The 23106-nt window shown below is 48.5% G+C and overlaps 5 non-coding genes across 5 annotated transcripts; all 5 read right to left on the bottom strand.

Moving 5' to 3' along the window:
- Nucleotides 1-5896: 5896 nt before the first annotated feature.
- Nucleotides 5897-6015, bottom strand: LOC120972482 (5S ribosomal RNA). Its single transcript, XR_005766822.1, has one exon. It is a non-coding gene; the product is annotated as a 5S ribosomal RNA (ribosomal RNA).
- A 312-nt stretch (nucleotides 6016-6327) lies between these two features.
- On the bottom strand, nucleotides 6328-6446 carry LOC120972486 (5S ribosomal RNA). Its single transcript, XR_005766826.1, has one exon. It is a non-coding gene; the product is annotated as a 5S ribosomal RNA (ribosomal RNA).
- A 300-nt stretch (nucleotides 6447-6746) lies between these two features.
- Nucleotides 6747-6865, bottom strand: LOC120972489 (5S ribosomal RNA). Its single transcript, XR_005766829.1, has one exon. It is a non-coding gene; the product is annotated as a 5S ribosomal RNA (ribosomal RNA).
- Nucleotides 6866-19265: 12400 nt separating this feature from the next.
- LOC120972487 (5S ribosomal RNA) lies at nucleotides 19266-19384 on the bottom strand. Its single transcript, XR_005766827.1, has one exon. It is a non-coding gene; the product is annotated as a 5S ribosomal RNA (ribosomal RNA).
- Nucleotides 19385-19712: 328 nt separating this feature from the next.
- Nucleotides 19713-19832, bottom strand: LOC120972461 (5S ribosomal RNA). The gene has a single exon (XR_005766801.1). It is a non-coding gene; the product is annotated as a 5S ribosomal RNA (ribosomal RNA).
- Nucleotides 19833-23106: the final 3274 nt, after the last annotated feature.

Below are 23106 nucleotides of genomic sequence, written 5' to 3'. Positions count from 1 at the left end.
AGGAGACATTTCCCCATAAGAGAGGCTACCAAGAATAAACAACTAGGTTGTCGGATCCCACACATACCAAGCATTTCAATAACATACACACAATATGCTCGATATGTGCAAATACAACATGGCATCACAACATAACTCTATGACTCAAAGTATTTATTCATTAGGCTCCGGAGAGCCAGATATTACAAACATGGGTCTGATGACCCAGCATTCAAGTCATACAAGCAACAAGCACATGCGGAAGCTTAACTTGTCTGAGTACAGACAACTAGAAATGAAAAAGGCTGAGAAGCCTGACTATCTACAAGACCCTGCCGAGGGCACAAGATCGTTACTGATGTAACAAGCTAAACGTCGAAGTCCACGCGGAACTACTAGCGAGACTGAAGTCTCTCTGCAAAAACATAAATTAAGCAAACGTGAGTACAAATGTACCCGGCAAGACTTACATCAGAACTAACTACATATGCATCGGTATCAACAAAGGGGGTGGTGGAGTTTAACTGCAGCAAGCCAGCTTTGACTCGGTGGCTATCCTAAACTACGACTGAAAGTAACTCTTTTGAGGTGGCGCACACGAGTCCACATATTCACCATATCAATACACCATTATGGATCCGCTCCCATCTCCCTACGAGAACGCCATTCATAGCACTCATGCTTATCATGCGCATTTTAGAGTATCCACTTTCACTTGTCTATGAACTGTACAGGCAACCCAGAAGTCCTTTACCGCGGACGCGGCTATTCGAATAGATGATGTTAACCCTGCAGGGGTGTACTTCTTCACACACGCTCTCACCACTTATCGCCGTTTACACGACGTGTACTCGGCAACCTTCAAGCGGAAGCCTAGCGAGGGTGTCGGCCACGACTGACTAACCACACAAGTCCCTAGTCCAGGTTTATCGCCTATTCAGGTTCCATTCGCAGGGAGTCCGGCCGAGGTTACCACATACGGCCCCGAACGATATGTGCAGGGTTCCCAAGTCACCAAACAGGTGACTCGGTACACCGGGCCACGTGCCTACCGCATCACAGCCCACCCCTCGGGTCAGCGCTACGCATGGCCTCCAGCATACTACAAACACCAGAAACTACTTGCAACTCCCGGACAGAGGACAGGGGCGGTTAATAAGTCGAGAGGGTCAATTGGTTTCGGTCCCAATGCGTGGTAGTAGCTGTTCATGGATCACAAACACATAACTCAGTTCCTGAGGACGGTTCAATGAAACAACCCACCATGTACTCCTACATGGCCTCTCACCGCTACCTTTACCAAATCGTGTTCACACACTTAGCGCACACACAATAGGACATGTTCATCACCATTCCAATTCATCCCCGATGAATCAGACCTGACTCAACTCTAAGAAGTAGCAGGCATGACAAACAAGCATGAATGAGTAGGCACATCAGGGCTCAAACAACTCCTACTCATGCTAGTGGGTTTCATCTATTTACTGTGGTAATGACAGGTCATGCAAAGGAAAAGGGGTTCAACTACCGCAGCATGTAACAGATGAATCGTTGTTATCCTAATGCAATAAAAGAGAGCAGGAGCGAGAGAGTGGGATTGTATCAGAATGAACAAGGGGGTTTTGCTTGCCTGGAACTTCTGAGCGGGGCCCTGCTACACGTCTGCACCTGTGTCTCTCGTTTTGCCGTATCCTGGAAGGGTGTAGCACGATTATCATCTGTAAAAGAGAAGAACTTAGGTGAAAGTTGTCGTGCGAAAAATTGGTTATTCTCAATAAACCATTAAAATTCAAGATAAGTAAGGTCGAGCCAAATTGTAGTCCTTTTTACATGCGGGAAGCCCTTGGTACCGCCTACGGGGGTATATCCATCAAACCAATCTCAGGTTTATCTAAGCTGTTACAGCTAGTGATGCGCCGGACTCGTCTAGCCGTGTCCGCGGTCTTGACGACCGATCGTTTATTTTGATTGGAGGGGCCGTTTAGTGTTCGGCCGCTAAAGCCGCCACACGTTTCTCCGCGCGTAAGGAATGCTCAACATTTCCGCTAACTGTGATGATGCCACGTGGACCGGGCATCTTAAGCTTAAGAGAGGCGTAATGCGGTACTGCACTAAAACGAGCGAAAGCTATTCTTCCGAGTAGTGCTTGATAGCCGCTTCGGAATGGAGCGATGTCGAAGGTTAACCTTTCACTTCGGAAGTTGTCGGGAGAACCGAATAACCTCTAGTACTAGAGAGCCCGTACAACGGGCCTCTGGGCCTGGTATTACTCCATTAAAGGTAGTATTGATGTGGCTAATTCTTGTCGGGTCTATCCCCATTTTGTGGACTGTGTCCTGATATATCAGATTAAGACTACTGCCGCCGTCCATGAGGACTTGGGTGAGATGGTATCCGTCGATAATTGGGTCTAGCACCAAGGCGGCCAATCCTCCATGTCGGATACTTGTCGAGTGATCCCTACGATCGAAAGTGATCGGGCAAGCCAACCAAGGGTTGGACTTAAGGGTGACTGGCTCTACGGCGCATATGTCTCAGAGTGCATGTTTGCTTCTTCCTTTTGTTATGTGAATCATGTTCACTGTTTTGACCTCTGGTGGGAATTTTTTCTGTCCCCCAGTGCTTTGCTGGCGAGGCACATCCTCGTCTTCACTTGGTGTATCCCTCCCCTTGTGTTCGGCGTTCAACTTGCCGACCTGCTTGAAGACCCGGCATTCTCTGTGGGTGTGATTTCCAGGTTTATCGGAGGTGCCATGAATTTGACATAATTTGTCTAGAATCTTGTTTAGGCTGGACGGTCCATCTCTGTTGCCTTTGAAAGGCTTTTTCCGCTGACCGGGTCGAGAGCCCCTAAATCCGGCGTTTACCGCCGTGTTGTCTGGGTTGTCTTCGTTATTTCGACGCTTGCTTTTACTGCGTCGTGGTTTTCCATTACCATCCCTGACTTCGAATGTGCCTGGGTCGCTGGTGCTACTACGTGCCAGCCAGCTATCTTCGCCCGCGCAAAAGCGGGTCATAAGGCTTGTTAGGGCTGCCATTGTCCTTGGTTTTTCTTGGCCGAGGTGTCTGGCGAGCCATTCATCTCGGATGCTGTGTTTGAAAGCTGCCAAGGCTTCGGCGTCCGGGCAGTTGACGATATGATTCTTCTTAGTGAGAAATCTGTTTCAAAGCTTTCGGGCTGACTCTCCGGGCTGTTGAATTATATGACTTAAATCGTCTGCATCCGGAGGTCGGGCGTAGGTCCCTTGAAAGTTAGCCCTAAAAGCATCCTCAAGCTCCTCCCAACTTCCAATTGAATTTTCAGGGAGGCTCTTCAGCCAGTGCCGAGCTGGTCCTTTCAACTTGAGGGGCAAGTATTTGATGGCGTGGAGATCGTCTCCGCGAGCCTTATGCATATGGAGGATGAAGTCCTCAATCCAGACCCCAGGGTCTGTTGTTCCGTCGTACGCCTCTATGTTCATGGGTTTGAATCCCTCTGGAAATTCATGATCCAGCACCTCATCGGTGAAACATAGGGGGTGCACGGCACCCCTGTATTTGGATGTGTCATGGCGTTCTGACGGTTGTAGTGTTCGGTTTTGATTATGCGCTGGAGCGCGCTTCCTAGATCCGTAGATGGATCTGGTCATGCCGGCCTTTTGATGCAAGTCCTTGCTTGGATCGTATGCTGACTTATGTGCGGCCTCGTTAGCCGCCCTATTGCGGCCACGAGGTGGTCGATCCGACTGGTCGGCCGTTTTATTTTTCGGCTGTGTGGGCTCTAAGGCCTCCTCATCGAATTCGGGTAACAGCTTGCGCTTTGGATAGCTCTTTGTGTGGCGACTGCCACCATACTTTTCTTCAGTGTCAAGCACTTTGTTCCATCTACTGTTGAGCGTATTCCGCGTGGCCTTAAGCCTTTTCTTTTGCTTCTTCAGACTCCTCGCGGTGGCAATAAGCCTTCTACGGAGGTTCTCTTGTTCCAGGTGCCTTTCCGGGATGATGTGTGCGTCGTCGTCCGGACTGTTCCCCTCTCCGAAGAGAGGTTGATGAGCTTTAACCTTGGCGTCGACGTGATCAGACAGTGGCTCCGTACTATGTTCGCCGTTCGCTGGTTCATCCTGCTCTATCGCTGGGTCAATGTGGTCGTCGCTTCCTCTGGCGTCGACCGGGGTGTTATTTTTTCTTGCGCTGTTATCGCTGTTTTTGCAGAGGCGGGATTTGGAGCGGCGCCTACGCCGTCGCTTTGGTTGCTTCTCGAAGGAGCTATCCTTCGCTACATCCTTTCGTTCCTCATCATTGTTTTCTTTGGGTTTATCCACCATATATATATCGTGTAATGAAGTGGCTGTCCAGCGCCCTGTGGGCGGTGGTTCCTGTTCGTCTCCTGCATCGTCGTCCATACCGTCGATGTCTTCGGAGTCGAAATCGAGCATGTCGGTTAGATCGTCGACAGTGGCTACTAAGTGGGTGGTGGGTGGGGAGCGAATTTCTTCGTCGTCCGCATCCCATTCTAGCCGGACAGAGTTCGGCCAAGGGTCTCCTGTCAGGGAGAGAGACCTTAACGAGTTTAGCATGTCGCCAAAGGGCGAGTGATGAAAGATATCCGCGGAGGTAAACTCCATGATCGGCGCCCAATCGGATTTGATGGGCGCAGATGTAGGCGGTTCGGAGCCCATGACCGGGGACGAATCCAAGGGTTCGGCCACACGGGTCTCATAAGAGGTGAAGTCAGTATTCGGCTCTATCGCCACTGAGTGTGCGGCCTCCGTGGCGGGGTCCATCCACCCGTCCTCAGATGGCGCAATTTGTTCCGGATTGAGGTCCGGAGTAGTTGCAGGTGTGATCTCCGGAACACTGTCCGACGGCAGAGCTAAGTCATGCTCGTCGTGATTGTGCGGCGCATCTGACATAGGCTCGAATCCGTCGAAGATCAAGTCTCCATGGATGTCGGCAGTATAGTTCAGGATTCCAAACCTGACCTGATGGCCAGGGGCGTAGCTCTTGATCTGCTCCAGATGGCCAAGCAAGTTGGCCCGCAGTACGAAGCCGCCGAATACGAACATCTGTCCGGGGAGGAAAACCTCACCCTGGATCGCATCGTTGTCGATGATCGAAGGAGCCATCTAGCCTTACGGTGACGGCACAGTGGAACTCTCAATGAAAGCACCAATGTCGGTGTCAAAACCAGCGGATCTCGGGTAGGAGGTCCCGAACTGTGCGTCTAAGGCGGATGGTAACAGGAGGCAGGGGACACGATGTTTACCCAGGTTCGGGCCCTCTCGATGGAGGTAATACCCTACTTCCTGCTTGATTGATCTTGATGATATGAGTATTACAAGAGTTGATCTACCACGAGATCGTAGAGGGTAAACCCTAGAAGCTAGCCTATGGTATGATTGTTGTTGTCCTACGGACTAAACCCTCCGGTTTATATAGACACCGGAGGGGGCTAGGGTTACACAGAGTCGGTTACAAGGGAGGAGATCTTCGTATCCGTATCGCCAAGCTTGCCTTCCACACCAAGGAGAGTCCCATCCGGACATGGGTCGAAGTCTTGAGTCTTGTATCTTCATAGTCCAACAGTCCGGCCAAAGGATATAGTCCGGCTGTCCGAGGACCCCCTAATCCAGGACTCCCTCACCCCTCCCAGCTCCAGTACAAAGACGATTGTACATTGCTTTGGCCGCTGCTGCTCAACTACGAAGACGAGTTTACCACGGTTTCCACCCCTCCCTCTCAACCGCACCAGCGCCTATTTACCATTGTTTTGACCCCTTTCAGAATGCGCTTGCCACACCACAACGTCGCCGCTAGATGCGTGAATAATGAGCACCTAGCTAAAACTTACCGCAAACGGGGAAAATAATAAAACATGGTAAATATACGCCGCACACGTGCACTTTGTTTTGCACGTGGCGCAAAAAATATTAAAAAGGGATTGCAACACGAGGACTTCCCAGGAGGTCACCCATCCTAGTACTACTCTCACCCAAGCACGTTTAACTTCAGAGTTCTGATGGGATCCGATGCTTTACTGCTGGTATGATCGCATCCGACATGTTACCCCTGTCTTCATCCCTTATGCTTGCCCCTCCCAGCTCCACTACAAAGACGTTTGTACATTGCTTTGGCCGCTCCCGCTCAACTACGGAGACGAGTTTACCACAGTTTCCACCCCTCCCTCTCAACCGCACCAGCGCCTATTTACCACTGTTTCGACCCCTTTCAGAACGCACTTGTCGAGCCACAACGCCGCCGCTAGACGCGTGAATAATGAGCACCCAGCTAAAACTTACCACAAACGTGGTAAATATATGCCGCACACGTGCGCTTTGTTTTGCACGCGGCGCAAAAAAAATTAAAAAGGGAACGCAACACGAGGACTTCCCAGGACGTCACCCATCCTAGTACTACTCTCGCCCAAGCACGCTTAACTTCAAAGTTCTGATGGGATCCGATGCTTTACTGCTGGTATGATCGCATCCTAGTACTTCATCCCTTGTGCTTGCCGCTCCCAGCTCCACTACAAAGACGATTGTACATGCTTTGGCCGATACCGCTCAACTACGGAGACGAGTTTACCATGGTTTCCACCCCTCCCTCTCAACCGCACCAGCGCCTATTTACCACTGTTTCGACCCCTTTCAGAACGCGCTTGCCGCGCCACAACCTCGCCGCTAGACGGGTGAATAATGAGCACCCAACTAAAACTTATCGCAAACGTGGTAAATATACGCCGCACACGTGCGCTTTGTTTTGCACGCGACGCAAAGAAAATTAAAAAGAGAATGCAACACGAGGACTTCCCAGGAGGTCACCCATCCTAGTACTACTCTCGCCCAAGCACGCTTAACTTCGGAGTTCTGATGGGATCCGGTGCTTTAGTGCTGGTATGATCACATCCGACATGTTACCCCCGTCTTCGTCCCTTATGCTTGGCCCTCCCAGCTCCACTATAAAGACAATTGTACATTGCTTTGGCCACTCCCGCTCAACTACAGAGACGAGTTTACCAAGGTTTCCACCCCTCCCTCTCAACCCCACCAGCGCCTATTTACCACTATTTCGACCCCTTTCAGAATGCGCTTGCCGCGCCACAACACCGCCGCTAGACGCGTGAATAATGAGCACCCAGGAAAAACTTACCTCAAACGTGGTAAATATATGTGGCACCCCGGCTCAGAGCGACCGGTTTACCATGCATTGCCAGCCCAGAGACCATGTCTTCTGGCAACACACAAGATCTTGGTACAGAAAGCAACCGCTTTATTGATGCTAGCGGATCATAGTTTATATTACCACAGGTGTCGAGGCCAAGCGGCACACACGGTGCGGCTGAACAATATGTACATTATTTAGTGAACATAAAGGGGCCTCGATCATAACAACTACGCAGCAGCGGAAGAACGTCGTAGCGGAAACTCCATAGCACAGGGACACCGATGTGGACACGATCTAGACTCGAGCAGCACTCCTTTCCAACGAGACTTTCCTGAAATCTGGCATGACACGCCAGGTCAGTACATCGAATGTACTTGCAAGCTCACAATAGGCATAATCATAATGACAAACAATATCATGATAATTAACCAATTAATAATGCAATAATGTTTCAACATGCTGGTGCTCATGCTCTTGTGTAAAAGTCCCTCGGGACTGACTAACCAACAGTGATCGTTCTTGGATCACAAACGTACAAACATCGTGGTCTTGACTAGGATATCTCGTGATCCTTACGGCGATCACAACCACGACCAATACTTGGTGTCGAACATGTCGATGGCTTTCCCACCATCATCAATAGTGCAAAGTTCATAACTTAGTGTGCAAAATTTATTAAACGTTGACCCATGGTGTGACCTAGTACGAGCGTGTCCGTAACCGTGGACTCGGCTGTCGATAGATTATTACACTCTGCAGAGGTAGCACACTGTACCCATACCACGGAACCCATGGACTCGCACTCCCATTCGGGTGGACCAACGGCATTCCGACGAAACCCCTCCATTGCCATGACACTCTCCCGGCCACTCCGACTCACTCCCCATCGGGCTAGTCCTGTGTGGCCCCGTGTCTACCAAAGACACAACGACCACCGTGGTGGCCAAAATGATCCCACAAGGGGACCCGGTACCATAATCTCAACAACGGGCACACAAGGTTATGTCTGCTTACCGGGCCAGGGTAAGCACACCCATAACCTTCCCTAGTTGGAGGCACCGACCAGAGGCATGACAACGGACCGAATCAAGGCCTTCCCATAAAGGCAAATGTGGTTGCACCGGGAAAAACTCGATTCAGTGGCACCATGACCCGGCCAACGATATGTTCAAGTTGAGTTATATTCAGGTACAACTTAAAGTAAAAATGACCGGTGTCATCACATGCCATGAAAATGCAACACTACATATGCATCACATATTAACGGATATGACCGAGTCAACTATATTCACACTAAGCATAAACATCAACAACTCATGCCACTTTTCTGGTTAGGATAAACCTCACTTTAAACAGAATATATCCTAGCAAATTTTTATTATTTTACTCATGCAAGAAAATAACTTCAAGTAATTACTCATATGCATAACAATATTATTCCTTTATCACCACAAATGAATCCTAGTTTCTTTACCAACTAGGTTAGTTTCAAACATTCTGTAAATCAAGCATATTAACTAAAACAAACACTTAACAGAATATAAATAACATAATAATTATTTAAATGCATGGATTAAATCTTTCATTCAAGTAAGAAAATCATAAACATTGAAATGGCACCATGAAAATGTTGTTGTGGCTTGCCTTAGTGCAGATGAGGTTCACAAGCCTTCTGGTGATCCTCAAGACAAGCCTCACCCTCTGAAAATAATTTTAAACATAAGAAGAAAATATCAAGAACCCTTCTGAAAATCACCAGAAAATCTAGACAGCACAGAAAAATCTCATCTTTGGTGAGATGCTAGATTTCTTTGCAAAGAACACAATGCAAAAAGAATCAATTCATTTGGACTTATGGTTAAAGAGTTATAGCCGTTTGAAGCTCTCTAGAAAATATATATATATATTTGAATTTAAATAAACAAACTAGGGGGGTGACGTCGAAGGCGTAAAGCCTCGGGGCGCCACCACTCGTACCGCTTCGCGCGCATAAAGCCTCGGGGCCCCGCTAGTCAGGCGAGGGGGAGAGGGAGGAGGAAACAGAGGGGGTCGCGGCTTCGCCGGAGCTCACGCCGGCGGCGAGGGCTCCTTGGCCAAACCGAGAGGGAGGGATCGAGGGAGGGCATGGAGGCACACCTGCCCGTAACCGTAGCATAGCTAGGGGTGGTCGGACAGTGTCGGAATCGACCTCACAAGCGGAGGCAGAGAGCGGTGGTCGCCGGAGACGAAGACGACGGCGAGCAGAGGCAACTCCAGGGGCTCCATGTGGATGGAACGGCTTCACCGAAGAGTGGTGGAGGCTCTGGAAGGGTCTCCCAGGCCAGGGAGGGGTTGGAGCTACCGCGATGACCCGAGGGGATCGCCGGCGAGCTCGAGCTCGGGGACGGCGGTATGCGGCCTGCCCGGCCGGGCTACGGCTATCTACAAGCTTGTGGAGTGTGTGGGAGTGGAGGATGGTGCTCGAGGAGGCTGGGGGCTCCATTTATAGGCGAGCATCGAGGGGTGGATCAGGCTTCGCCGGCGACACCTGGGCACTGCGCTCGGTGACAAGCGGCATCAGTGAGAGGGGGAGAAGGTGACGCAACTCACGCGGGGACTGTGGGCGAACGGGGACGAGCATAGGATCAAGAGGAAGCCGACGAGCACAGTGCAGAGCGCACAGTGGCGTTGGCTGGACCGCGCCCATGCTCGCTGCGGCGAGCTCCGGCGTCGGCGAGTGCCAGGGGGGAGTTAAGGGGGTTGAGAAGAAGATGGTGGTGAAGTTTGGCGCGCTTTGGCAGTCGGAGAAGCGAGCACGCGCGAAACAGAGCACTCGGCGGCACTCAGAGCGCGTCGACACGCAGGCTGGCATCGTGTACACGCGTGGTCACCGCGTGAACTCTGCCCTTAGGCTGACCAAAGTCCAAAGATCATGTCTGGCTTGTTGTTCGTGGTAGTTTTGAAGATTACCATGCTTTGGTTTGGCTCCAGATGCAGTAGAAGAGATTTCACAAGCCAGGTAAGTTTCTGGTCAGTAACTTTGAGAGGTTACTGAGGTCAAATGGCTGGGAGTTGGGGGCTGTGCTTTGGAGGCTTGCAATCATCTACTAAGGTGATGATGCACAAGAAAGATCAGCCTCATTGGAGCAAGTAAAATGGTAGTTGCTGTAGAAACCACCATTTCTGTCCAGAACAGAAAATATTTTCTGTAGCAAAAATATTCCAAAAAGTGGTGCAATATTTTTGCTCAGGAAGGTGCCCTAGGGTTCAAAGGATTTTTGTGAATTTTCTCAGATTTTTGTGGGCAAGAAAAATTGGGGTTGCTTTGGAGCACATTGAGCTAGCTAGGGTTTTAGAGAGGAAAATGAATATTTTTCATTAAAGAAAAATATTCCAAATATTATTTTGGGTAGAACCAGAGAGGGAATGATGATTAGAGAGGGAAATGAGGCACTTGGGTGAAAGCCAAGGGTACCCAAGTGTTTAAGTCCATATGAAAAGATTCAAAAACTCCAACTTTCAAAATAAACCCAAATGAAAATCACGCAAATACAGGAGGGCAAAAACCAGGCTGTCACAAACCTCCCCCACTTAGAATGAATGTGCCCTTAGAAATTCTTCCCGTTCCCACATTGATTCTGACTCCGTGTGATGCTCCCACTGAACTTTGTAAAACTTCCTTACTTTACTGCGAGTGACTCTTTCCATCTGATCCAAAATCCTAACCGGACTCTCTTCATATGTTAAATCCCTTGCCAATTCTATCTCAGTCATAGCAGTATTTTTCTCAGGCGGCGATATGCATCGCCTCAACTGTGAGACATGAAACACGTTGTGCACGTCTGACAATTATGGGGTAGTTCCAACTGATAAGCAACAGTACCCACTCGAGACATAACTGGAAATGGGCCAATAAATCTGGGTGCCAACTTTCCTCGAGTCTGGAACCTCTTGACTCCTTTCATAGGGTTGACTCGGAGGGATACATGTTCTCCGGGTTCAAAATTGATCTGTCGGTGCTTTGCATCATAATAACTCTTTTGTCGAGTTTTGGCCAATTACAATCTGTCTCTGATTTCCCTAACTTTTTTCTCAGCTTCCATCATGAGATCTGTTCCGAAAATGCGGCTATCTCCAGTTTGAGACCAATTTAAAGGAGTGCGGCACTTACGGCCATACAAAGCCTCATACGGTGACATCTTTAGACTGGTCTGGAAGCTGTTGTTATAAGAGAACTCGGCATATGGCAGACAGTCTTCCCGTTTAGATCCTTGGACCAAGACGCTGGCTCGTAACATATCTTCGAGTATTTGGCTTACCCGCTCTGTCTGTCCATCTGTCTGAGGATGATAAGCGGTACTGTATTTCAGTGTTGTCCCCAAGGCTTGATGGAGACGTGACCAAAAAGCGGATGTAAAAAGTGAACCTCGGTCAGAAGTGATAGTTCAAGGTACTCCATGCAGACTGACTATCCTGGATACATACAGCTGTGCGAATTGGTCTGCTCGATATGTGGTTCTGATCGGGATAAAGTGAGCAACCTTGGTTAAGGTGTCCACTATGACCCAGATTGCATCATTGCCTTGCTGAGTCTTGGGCAGTCCTGTGATGAAATCCATGCAAACGTCATCCCATTCCATTGTGAAACTGGCAGTGGTTGGAGAAGTCCGGCTGGCTTCTGATGCTCTCCCTTCACCTTGTTGCATATGTCGCAACAGGCCACAAAATAGGCAATGCCTTTCTTCATTCCATCCCACCAGAATATTTGTCGAAGGTCTTCATACATCTTCGTACCTCCAGGGTGAATAGAATATGAGGATTCGTGTGCTTCCGACAGGATTTTCTTCTTTAAGTCCGACTAATTGGGTACACAAATCCTTCCACGGAACCGGAGGGTACCGAATTTATCCTTTGAGAAATCATGAGTCTGTCCTGCCGTCGTGCTCTTGACACGTTTCTGTAGATCGATGTCAGCTGGCTGGGCCTTGCGGATTTCTTCCTCAAGTGTGGGGGTAACTTCCAAAATATGAGCGAGGCCAGCATCGACTATGACCAAGTTGAGCTGAGCGATCTCCTCTTGTAGTTCAAGAGGCAAGGACTCCAATATGACAGTCAGGCTGACAGGCTTTCGATTGAGTGCATCGGCAACCATGTTGGCCTTACCCGGGTGGTAATTTATTCCAAGATCATAATGCTTAACCAACTCAAGCCATCTTCGTTGATGGAGATTTAAATCCAGCTGAGTAAATATATACGTGAGACTTTTGTGATCGGTAAAAATTTGGCACCTCTTCCCGATGAGGTAGTGCCTCCAAATTTTTAGAGCATGAACCACCGCGGCCAATTCCAAATCATGAGTAGGATAATTTCCCTCGTGCGGTCGTAGTTGTCGCGATGCATAGGCTACTGCCTTGCCGTCTTGCATAAGTACACATCCAAGACCTTGTCTGGAGGCGTCACAGTACACATCAAAACTGCGGTAGATATCTAGAAGAGTCAATACAGGTGCGGTCGTCAGCCGTATCTTTAGCTCATTGAAACTTTTCTCACAGTCCTCAGTCCATTCAAACTGCTTATCCTTTTTGAGCAGCTCCGTCATGGGTTTAGCAATCTTGGAAAATCCTTCAATGAAACGACGGTAATACCCGGCTAATCCAAGAAAACTCCGGATCTGTGATACGGTTGTGGGTGGCAACCAATCGAGCACGTCATTTACTTTGCTCGGGTCCACGGCTATACCTTCGGCAGATAGAACGTGTCCAAGAAATCCAACTTGCGAAAACTCACACTTACTGAATTTGGCGTACAGCCGATGGTCGCGGAGTCGTTGTAGCTAGCACTACTCGGAGGTGATCCTTGTGGTCTTCTTCACTCTTGGAGTAAATGAGTATGTCATCAATGAAGACTACCACGAACTTATCGAGGAAGTCCATGAATACTTTGTTCATCATATGCATGAAAAAGGCAGGGGCATTGGCGAGACCAAAGGACATAACTATATATTCATAAAGACCGTACCGAGTAGTGAATGCGGTCTTAGGAATATCTTCCTTTTTAATCTTGAGCTGATGATATCCTGTCCGTAAATCAATCTTAGAGAATACCTTGGCCCCACTGAGCTGATCAAATAGACCATCAATCCTTGGCAGCAGATATTTATTTTTGATGGCAACCTCATTCAGCTGACGGTAATCCACACACATGCGGAGACTGCCATCCTTTTTGTCCATGAAAATAGCAGGTGATCCCCATGGTGAAGAGCTGGGATGGATATATCCTTTCTGGAGAAGTTCATCGAGTTGTTTCTTTAGCTCCACTAATTCTGATGAGGGCATCCGGTTATACTTCTTGTATAACGGTGCGGTTCCGGGCACAAGATCTATTGCAAACTCAAGCTCTCGATCTGGTGGCATGCCTGGCAGTTCTTCTGGAAATACATCAGGAAACTCGCTGACCACAGGAATAAATTCCAATTCAGCCACAGCGGTGAAAGCCATTTCTTTCTTGGGTATGCTTCTGCGAGCATAGAATTTTGTAGTCTGCCCATTCTGACTCGTCAAAGTGACTTCTCGGGTCACGCAATTTATGCATACTTGATATTGAGTCAGCCAATTCATACCCAAGATAGCGTCCAACTTATCAGACTCAATGATTATCAAAGAAGTTGGAAAACAGCCTCCGTTGATATTGATTTCCAGATTACGGCAGACCAGATTGCTCTTGATTAAGGATCCCGGGGTTTGTACCAGCATATTTTTGCCCAAAAGAGAACAAGGAAATTAGTTTTGGGCAACAAAACTCCGAGAAATAAAAGAGTGGGAAGCCCCAAAGTCAAATAAAATTACTGCAGGTATGTTATTAACAGAAAACATACCAATGACGACTTGAGGGTTCTCTTGGGCTTCATCGGCGGAGAGGTGATACACGTGCCCAATGATGTTTTGCTGGGTCGGGCATGACTCCATATAGTTGACTTGTGGCCTGAATAGGGCATTCGCCTTGCTGTTCTTGGGACACTGTCTGGCATAATGTCCGGTTTCCCACAACTGAAACAAGAATTGTTGCGCTGGCGCTCCTCGTGCACTGGGTTGGTCACGACATTGTTGACTTGAGTGGTGGTCTTGTTAACATTCTGTTGCCAATTGGGCTTGTATTCCACCTGAGTCTGCTGCCAGGTATGAGCCTTCTGCACTGGTTGTCCAGCCTTCTTAGGATCAAACTTCCGCTTGTGGTCGTTGTTAACAGGCCTATTATCTGATACAAGCTTGTGTTCCCTTTCAGCAATGAAAGCCTTGTTTACCAGAGTTTGGAAATCCGGGAAATCAAACATACTGAGAGTACACCGGAGTTGCGGATTTAATCCTCCAAGAAATCTATCAATCTTTCTTTCTTCGGTGGCCACGTCATAAAGGGAGTAACGGGCCAGATGATTGAATTTTTGCAAATACTCACCCACAAACTGATTTCCTTGGATGAGTGCGAGAAATTCTCACTGCTTAGTCTTCCTAATTCCAGTAGGGATATGATATTTCTGGAACTGATCCTTGAATTTTGACCAGGTGATTTCTTCATCAGCAGGCCACATGGCTTTTGCATTTTCCCACCATATGGCAGCAGCGCCTTCAAGATAATGAGTTGCAAATGGAACTTTATCATTTTCTTCAGTACGAGCAATCTCAAGCTTTTTCTCAATGGTATGCAACCAATCGTCTGCATGCAAGGGATCAACAACCTGACTGAAACTGGGAGGCTTGGTCCTCTGAAAATCTGACAACTTGGAGTAATGACCATTCTGATTTCCATTCTGTCCAACCATAGCTTGCACACTTCGTAATATTTCAATCAGATCATTGTTCCTTCTTTCCTCAAACATACGCAGAATTTGCTCGGTGGAGGGTGGATTTGGCGGTGGAGGTGGTGGTGGAACGTACGGCTCGGGGGAGTGTCATGCCTGTCGTGCAGAACGACGAACAGGGGTACCCTCACGAACGTTGCTACTGCTGCCTCCCCGCGGCATCCAATTATGATTTTTCCCAAGACAACGCAACCGAGATGAGAAACATCCAAAAATAAATTGGGGAAAAGCCAGCAACAAAAGCCCGAGAAAAACCAAAATAACGAAGAAAACACGGCGAATAAAATAGAGTTCCAACATAATTATACATAGACTCCTACATGAAATATAATCAACATGCCAGGTTCAACTACTCTCATACAGGAAATGAAACATCTTAACTCGTACTACTACATCCGTACACCAGCCTGATGACTGCGAATACTCAGGGGCTCTACTGCTCTGCGGGTGGTGCGAGGTCCTTTCCTGAAGCGGACAAGGATCCTGAACTGACGAGGTTAACTGATACCTCCGGGTTAAAGGTAACACGACAACGCTGCCTAGAGGGCTCTCCCTCAGGGCAGGGGTAGGGTGAAGCATCGGGGCTACAGGAGTAGAGAGAAGTGTAACCCACTCGGCAGGGGCACTGAGAGGGTTTACCGTCGAGGTGCCCGAGCTACTCGGGGGAGTAACCGGTGAAACAGGGGAACTAGAACTGGCTGGAATATAAGGAGTAAATCCCAGGGAGGATGGAGTAGTGGCAGATCTAGTAGAGACTAAAGCAGAGGCTAAAGTAGTACGGGCACAAGTCAGCTCTCGAGCCAGCTCGTGGATCATAAGATAGCTAGCGGTGATATAACGAGCAAGATGGCTAATAACACTATCAGACTCCGGATCAATGATAGGGAAACGGACACGACCATTGTCGTGCAGAGAAGGATAGTAGTAGAAACCTGGGTGGTTCTGCATCCGTACCTCGTTGTAATGAATCTCAACAAGGACCTCGAATGCAGCAAACTGGACAGCCTGAGAAGCGATAGAAGAGTAACCGCTCCGAGAGGTACGAGTGTAAGTGCTAGAATCGGAACTGGTGCGCAGAGTAACCACTGCGTGATACTCATACACTGAGTCAGCTAGACGCTCCCAGTACACGCGATAGACTGGATCGTCTCCGAGAGGATACAGCCGATCCCACACATTGCGAAGGAGGTGCGGCGACGTGAACGACATCTGCTGCAACTGCCACGGATACGGCACCGGAGCCATCTACACTCACAACCATTAGCAGGTTAGCATAAAAATAAAACGAGTGCATGCAATGCAACAACCAGCTATAAATGCAACCGGCACTCAACTTAAACTCGTATCTAATGTCCAGTTAACACGTCGTAGTCTAGCGTGGCCTACAGTCAGCGCGGCTGTGATACCAAGCGTTGTGGCACCCCGGCTCAGAGCGACCGGTTTACCATGCCTTGCCAGCCCAGAGACCATGTCTTCTGGCAACACACAACATCTTGGTACAGAAAGCAACCGCTTTATTGATGCTAGCGGATCATAGTTTATATTACAACAGGTGTCGAGGCCAAGCGGCACACACAGTGCGGCTGAACAATATGTACATTATTTAGTGAACATAAAGGGGCCTCGATCATAACAACTATGCGGCAACGGAACAGCGTCGTAGCGGAAACTCCATAGCACAGGGACACCGATGTGGACACGATCTAGACTCGAGCAGCACTCCTTTCCAACGAGACTTTCCTGAAATCTGGCATGACACGCCAGGTCAGTACATCGAATGTACTTGCAAGCTCACAACAGGCATAATCATAATGACAAACAATATCATGATAATTAACCAATTAATAATGAAATAATGTTTCAACATGCTGTGCTCATGCTCTTGTGATAAAAGTCCCTCGGGACTGACTTACCAACCGTGATCGTTCATGGATCACAAACGTACCACCATCGTGGTCTTGACTAGGATATCTCGTGATCCTTACGGTGATCACAACCATGACCAATACTTGGTCTCGAACATCTCGATGGCTTTCCCACCATCATCAATAGTGCAAAGTTCATAACTTAGTGTGCAAAATTTATTAAACATTGACCCATGGTGTGAACTACTACGAGCGTGTCCATAACCATGGACTCGGCTATCAATAGATTATTACACTCTGTAGAGGTAGCACACTGTACCCACACCACGGAACCCATGGCCTCGCACTCCCATTCGGGTGGACCAATGGCATTCCGACGAAACCCCTCCATTGCCATGACACTCTCCCGGCCACTCCGACTCACTCCCCATCGGGCTAGTCCTGGGTGGCCTCGTGTCTACCAAAGACACAACGACCACCGTGGTGGCCAAAATGATCCCACAAGGGGACCCGGTACCATAATCTCAACAACGGGCACACAAGGTTATGTCTGCTTACCGGGCCAGGTAAGCACGCCCATAACCTTCCCTAGTTGGAGGCACCGACCAGAGGCATGACAACGGACAGAATCAAGGCCTTCCCATAAAGGCAAATGTGGTTGCACTGGGAAGAACTCGATTCAGTGGCACCATGACCCGGCCAACGATATGTTCAAGTTGAGTTATATTCAGGTTCAACTTAAAGTAAAAATGACCGGTGTCATCACATGCCATGAAAATGCAACACTACATATGCATCACATATTAACGGAAATGACCGAGTCAACTATATTCACACTAAGCAGAAACATCAACAACTCATGCCACTTTTCTAGTTAGGATAAACCTCATTTTAAACAGAATATATCCTAGCAAATTTTTATTATTTTGCTCATGCAAGAAAATAACTTCAAGTAATTACTCATATGCATAAAAATATTATTCTTTTATCACCACAAATGAATACTAGTTTCTTTACCAAATAAGTTAGTTTCAAACATTCTGTAAATAAAGCATATTAACTAAAACAAACACTTAACAGAATATAAATAACATAATAATTATTTAAATGCATGGATTAAATCTTTCATTCAAGTAAGAAAATCATAAACATTGAAATGGCACCATGAAAATGTTGTTGTGTCTTGCCTTAGTGCAGATGAGGTTCACAAGCCTTCTGGTGATCCTCAAGACAAGCCTCACCCTCTGAAAATAATTTTAAACATAAGAAGAAAATATCAAGAACCCTTCTGAAAATCACCAGAAAATCTAGACAGCACAGAAAAATCTCATCTTTGGTGAGCTGCTAGATTTCTTTGCAAAGAACACAATGAAAAAAGAATCAATTCATTTGGACTTATGGTTAAAGAGTTATAGCCGTTTGAAGCTCTCTAGAAAATATATATATATTTTTGAATTTAAATAAACAAACTAGGGGGGTGACGTCGAAGGCGTAAAGCCTCGGGGCGCCACCACTCGTACCGCTTCGCGCGCGTACTGAGTGGCTCACTAGCGGGCCCCGCTAGTCAGGCGAGGGGGAGAGGGAGGAGGAAACAGAGGGGGTCATGGCTTCGCCGGAGCTCACGCCGGCGGCGAGGGCTCCTTGGCCAAACCGAGAGGGAGGGATCGAGAGAGGGGATGGAGGCGCACCTGCCCATACCCGTAGCGTAGCTAGGGGTGGTCGGACGGCGTCGGAATCGACCTCGCAAGCGGAGGCAGAGAGCAGTGGTCGCCGGAGATGAAGACGACTGCGAGCAGAGGCAACTCTAGGGGCTCCAAGTGGACGGAACGGCTTCACCGAAGAGTGGTGGAGGGTCTGCAAGGGTCTCCCAGGCGAGGGAGGGGCTGGAGCTACCGCGGCGACCCGAGGAGATCACCGGCGAGCTCGAGCTCGGGGACAGCGGCCCGCGGCCTGCCCGGCCGGGCTACGGCTATCTACAAGCTTGTGGAGTGTGTGGGAGTGGAGGATGGTGCTCGAGGAGGCTGGGGGGCTCCATTTATAGGAGAGCACCGAGGGGTGGATCGGGCTCCCCCGGCGACACCTGGACACTGCGCCCGGCGACGAGCGGAGTCAGTGAGAGGGGGAGAAGGCGACGCAACTCACGCGGGGACTGTGGGCGAACGGGGACGAGCACAAGATCAAGAAGAAGGCGACGAGCACAGTGCAGAGCGCACTGTGGCGTTGGCCGGACCGTGCCCGTGCTCGCTGCGGCGAGCTCCGGCGTCGGCGAGTGCCAGGGGGAGTTAGGGGGGTTGAGACGAAGATGGTGGCGAAGTTTGGCGCGCTTTGGCAGTCAGGGGAGCGAGCACGCGCGAAACAGAGCGCTCGGCGGCACTCAGAGCGCGTCGACACGCAGGCTGGCATCGTGTACATGCGTGGTCACCGCGTGAACTCTGCCCTCAGGCCGACCAAAACACAAGGACTTCCCAGGAGGTCACCCATCCTAGAACTACTCTCGCCCAAACACGCTTAACTTCGGAGTTCTGATGGGATCCGGTGCTTTAGTGCAGGTATGGTCATATCCAACATGTTACCGTCGTCTTCGTCACTTATGCTTACCCCTCCCAGCTCCACTACAAAGACGATTTTACATTGCTTTGGCCGCTTCCGCTCGACTACGGAAACGAGTTTACCATGGTTTCCACCCCTCCCTCTCAACCGCATCAGCGCCTATTTACCACTGTTTCGACCCCTTTCAGAACGCGCTTGCCGCGCCACAACGCTGCCGCTAGACGCATGAATAATGAGCACCCAGCTAAAACTTACCGCAAACGTGGAAAATAATGAAACATGGTAAATATACGCCGCACACGTGCTCTTTGTTTTGCACGCGGCGCAAAAAAATTAAAAAGGGAATGCAACACGAGGACTTCCCAGGAGGTCACCCATCCTAGTACTACTCTCGTCCCAAGCAAGCTTAACTTCGGAGTTCTGATGGGATCTGGTGCTTCAGTGCTGGTATGATCGCATCCGACATGTTACCCCCGTCTTCGTCCCTTATGCTTGCCCCTCCCACCTCCACTACATTCCGACTGCATCAGCCGATGACAATCAAGAACCGCGTCTAGAAGAAGAGAGAGTTGCCACACCCCCTATCACTCAAGAAGATGTTCTCGAGGAGAACGAGTCTATGTCCGAACCTCCTGCTACTCAAGAGGAGGTTGAAAACACTGAAGCGGCCACAAACTACACTACTGGAGCCAATGACGTTGTCATGGCTGAAGACAATGTGGCGCCTGAAGCTAATGTGGCGCCTGAAGCCAATGTGCAACATGAAGCCCCTGTCAATGCCAATGCTCCTGTACCACCTCCAAGGTCTCACAATATTGAGCAGGCATTTGATCGCGGCCAACTTGTCACTGTCCGATGGCCTATTCTGGTTCCTTCTCCTGCCCCCAGACCACAATTTGACTACCATGTGGAGCACAGGCCTCAGGTCCAGAAGCCAAAGCCCAGACTGCCAAGATTTCCCGGCGCTGCAACTTCGCCTGGATCATTCAATGTCAATAGCTTCAGGGCTCACAACACCTTCTTTGACAGTGCAAAGAACACGTACTCAAACCCAAAGATCTCATCTGATCGCTTCTGGAGCTATCAGCAGCACAGTTATTACTCATGCATCTTATACAATCAAGGGCGAATCTTTCCTCACATGCGTCTGGATTGTGAAGCCATTGCTGGTCTGCCCTTCTTGGAAGAAGCTCTAGACTGTTTAAGAGATGCTGTCCTTCTGCAGTTTGTCACTGAAAAAGAGCATTGGAATGAGGAGCTTCTGCTGCAATTCTATGCCACTCTACACATTCGTGGCTACAACAGGGATCCGAAGACTTGGGTCCTTGAGTGGATGACAGGTGATGTGCACCATGAAGCGAAAGCTCAAGATATCATTGAGCTTACTTCCCTGCCCACTCCAGGTGAGCTCTATGAACCTGGTTGTCAGCTCCACAGAAATGCATTGGAGAGCATATTTCAGAAGTCTGAGCCCAACATGAGTCAGATGCTCAGCATGATGAAGCCACTGCCACAAGATGCTGAATATCCAAAGGAATTCTTTGTCGAAGACCTCGAGTATCTGCCCCGTACCATCTATCACATTATAAGGCGAACTCTATGGCCCGTCAAAGGACATTCTCCTGCAGCCAAGCTTGAAGGCACGATGAAGACATTGGTGTTCTATATTCTCAATGGCATCAGCTTCAATGCTCAAGATTTCTTCATCAGGCAACTTGCTGCATCTGGAATTGATCTATTTGGCTTGAAGTTCTATGCTCCATGGTTGATGCACTTAATTAAGCTTCACTCTTCTGTCAACTATCAACCCTCTGCACACAACCATCTTATCTTCTTGCCTGAGGTTGATATGTCTGTCGAAGCCATCTACCCTGAGCCCGACAAGGAGCCAATATATCTTCACAATGTCGATCGCCAAAGCTTCACGCAACCAATTGAAGGGGTTCATGTTCCAAATGTTGCCACTCCTGTTTATCCTCTGGCTGAAAATACACGTGCACCTCATCGTGCCAACATTGAAGCCACTGAAAGCACCATTGCTCAAAGGCCTCGGAAGCGATCTCGTGTACTCAATGACAAAGAGCTTCTTGTGGCCTTACATCAGAAACAGGATAGGCACCATGACTGGCTAAAGCGTCAGATGCAGAGCCTCTTGGTGGATGCTAATCGCATTCGCAATCTTGCCACCAAGAATGCCTTCGTATCACATGAAGCCTGTCGGAGGTCCTGGAAGAGTCTGACATTGCTAAGCCCCGAAGATGATCTTCGCGAAGATGGCTTCACCGAGCGCTACAAGTTTGATTCCACGCCTCCCCGAAATGCCGTCTTGCGTCATACTCCTTCCTTAGAAGACTCGGAGTATTCATCTTCGGTTGTAACTGTTGTTGCGAGAGTCGTTGATGAAGAAGAGATGCCACCTCTCCAACCATGACTTCGCCACGTCTCGACACTGCACCAGGCCCATCTGCACCACCAAAATCCAACGTCGACCTTGCTCCTTCATCTACTCCTGATGGGAACGAGTAGATGCTCTATGTCTTCAAACCTTCTTAGTCCTTACTGACAAAAGGGGGAGAAGCATATGAGTTGATAGTCTTCAAGAGGGTCCATATGGGTGGTTGCTATATCTTTTGCCAAGTGGTTACAACTCTCGTTTCTGATACATTTGGTTCTTTGGCTTGTAACACTTAAACTTGATGGTCGTCTGCTACTTTGCTTGCTATTCTGTGATGCGATGATAAATTCGCATGAAGTCATTCCGCAGACGTCCATTTTTCATTATGCATGTCATTATCTTCGGTATATATTCATATGCATAATGAATTGTCTTCTTATGTTGGAAAGGATCTCCACAAAGTAAAACCTGCCATGTGCATTTGCATTCAAACACAAACTATTTATATGCACATCTTCAGGGGGAGCCTTTTGCTACTTATGAAGACAATACCTTAATCCTTACAATTTCACATACTTTTATCCCCATTGAAAACCTCAACCAGTTTGTCATCAATCACCAAGATTGTAAGTGCATCTAGTGCCACCCCTAGTTGGTTTTGGAGTATTGACGACAAACTTGGTTGAGGGACTAATGTGTTTGTGAGAATTGCAGGATAACACAGGTAGTAGTCCCTCATTGATATGGTTTACCTACCGGAGATGACCCCTAAAAATGTGTGAAGACATTGAAGACAATGGTGGTCTGTGAAGATATTCACAATGAAGACTATGACATGAGAAGACATCGCATGAAGACTATGGAGTGCGAAGACATAATTATTTCGTAGCTTCTTTTTCTTCTTTGTTGAGTCATAGGAACCACCGCACTGTTAAGTGGGGTCCAAGTGAACAAAGTCAGAGTGACTGAAGTGATGCTCAACCAAATCCTATGTCTTCGAGCGAAGACAATGAGATAAAATCTTATCCAGAGATTGATGAGTCGGCTTTACTTGTAGCCCAAGTCAAGCTGCCGCGTGTGTTTGAAATCTGACCGTTAGACACGTGTCAGTTCCTTAGTGACCCAGTGTCATTTCGGACAAATCAGGTCGGGTTGCCTCCTGGCTATAAATAGCCCACCCCCTACACCATAAGTTGGTGGCTGCTCAGAGTTAGTGCACGGCTTTTGTCGTTTGAGAGCAACCCACCTCCGAAGCATTTGAGAAAGAGATCCTTGCGAGGACAAAGCCCAAAACACCCAGAGCCAAAGAGTCTTAGGCATCACTGAAGTCTTTCTGTCCG

Source organism: Aegilops tauschii, chromosome 1, assembly GCF_002575655.3.
Source record: "Aegilops tauschii subsp. strangulata cultivar AL8/78 chromosome 1, Aet v6.0, whole genome shotgun sequence".
In the NCBI taxonomy this organism is placed as follows: Eukaryota; Viridiplantae; Streptophyta; class Magnoliopsida; order Poales; family Poaceae; genus Aegilops; species Aegilops tauschii.
Note: the sequence above shows the minus strand (reverse complement) of the source record. Positions and strands in the feature narration are given on the sequence as shown.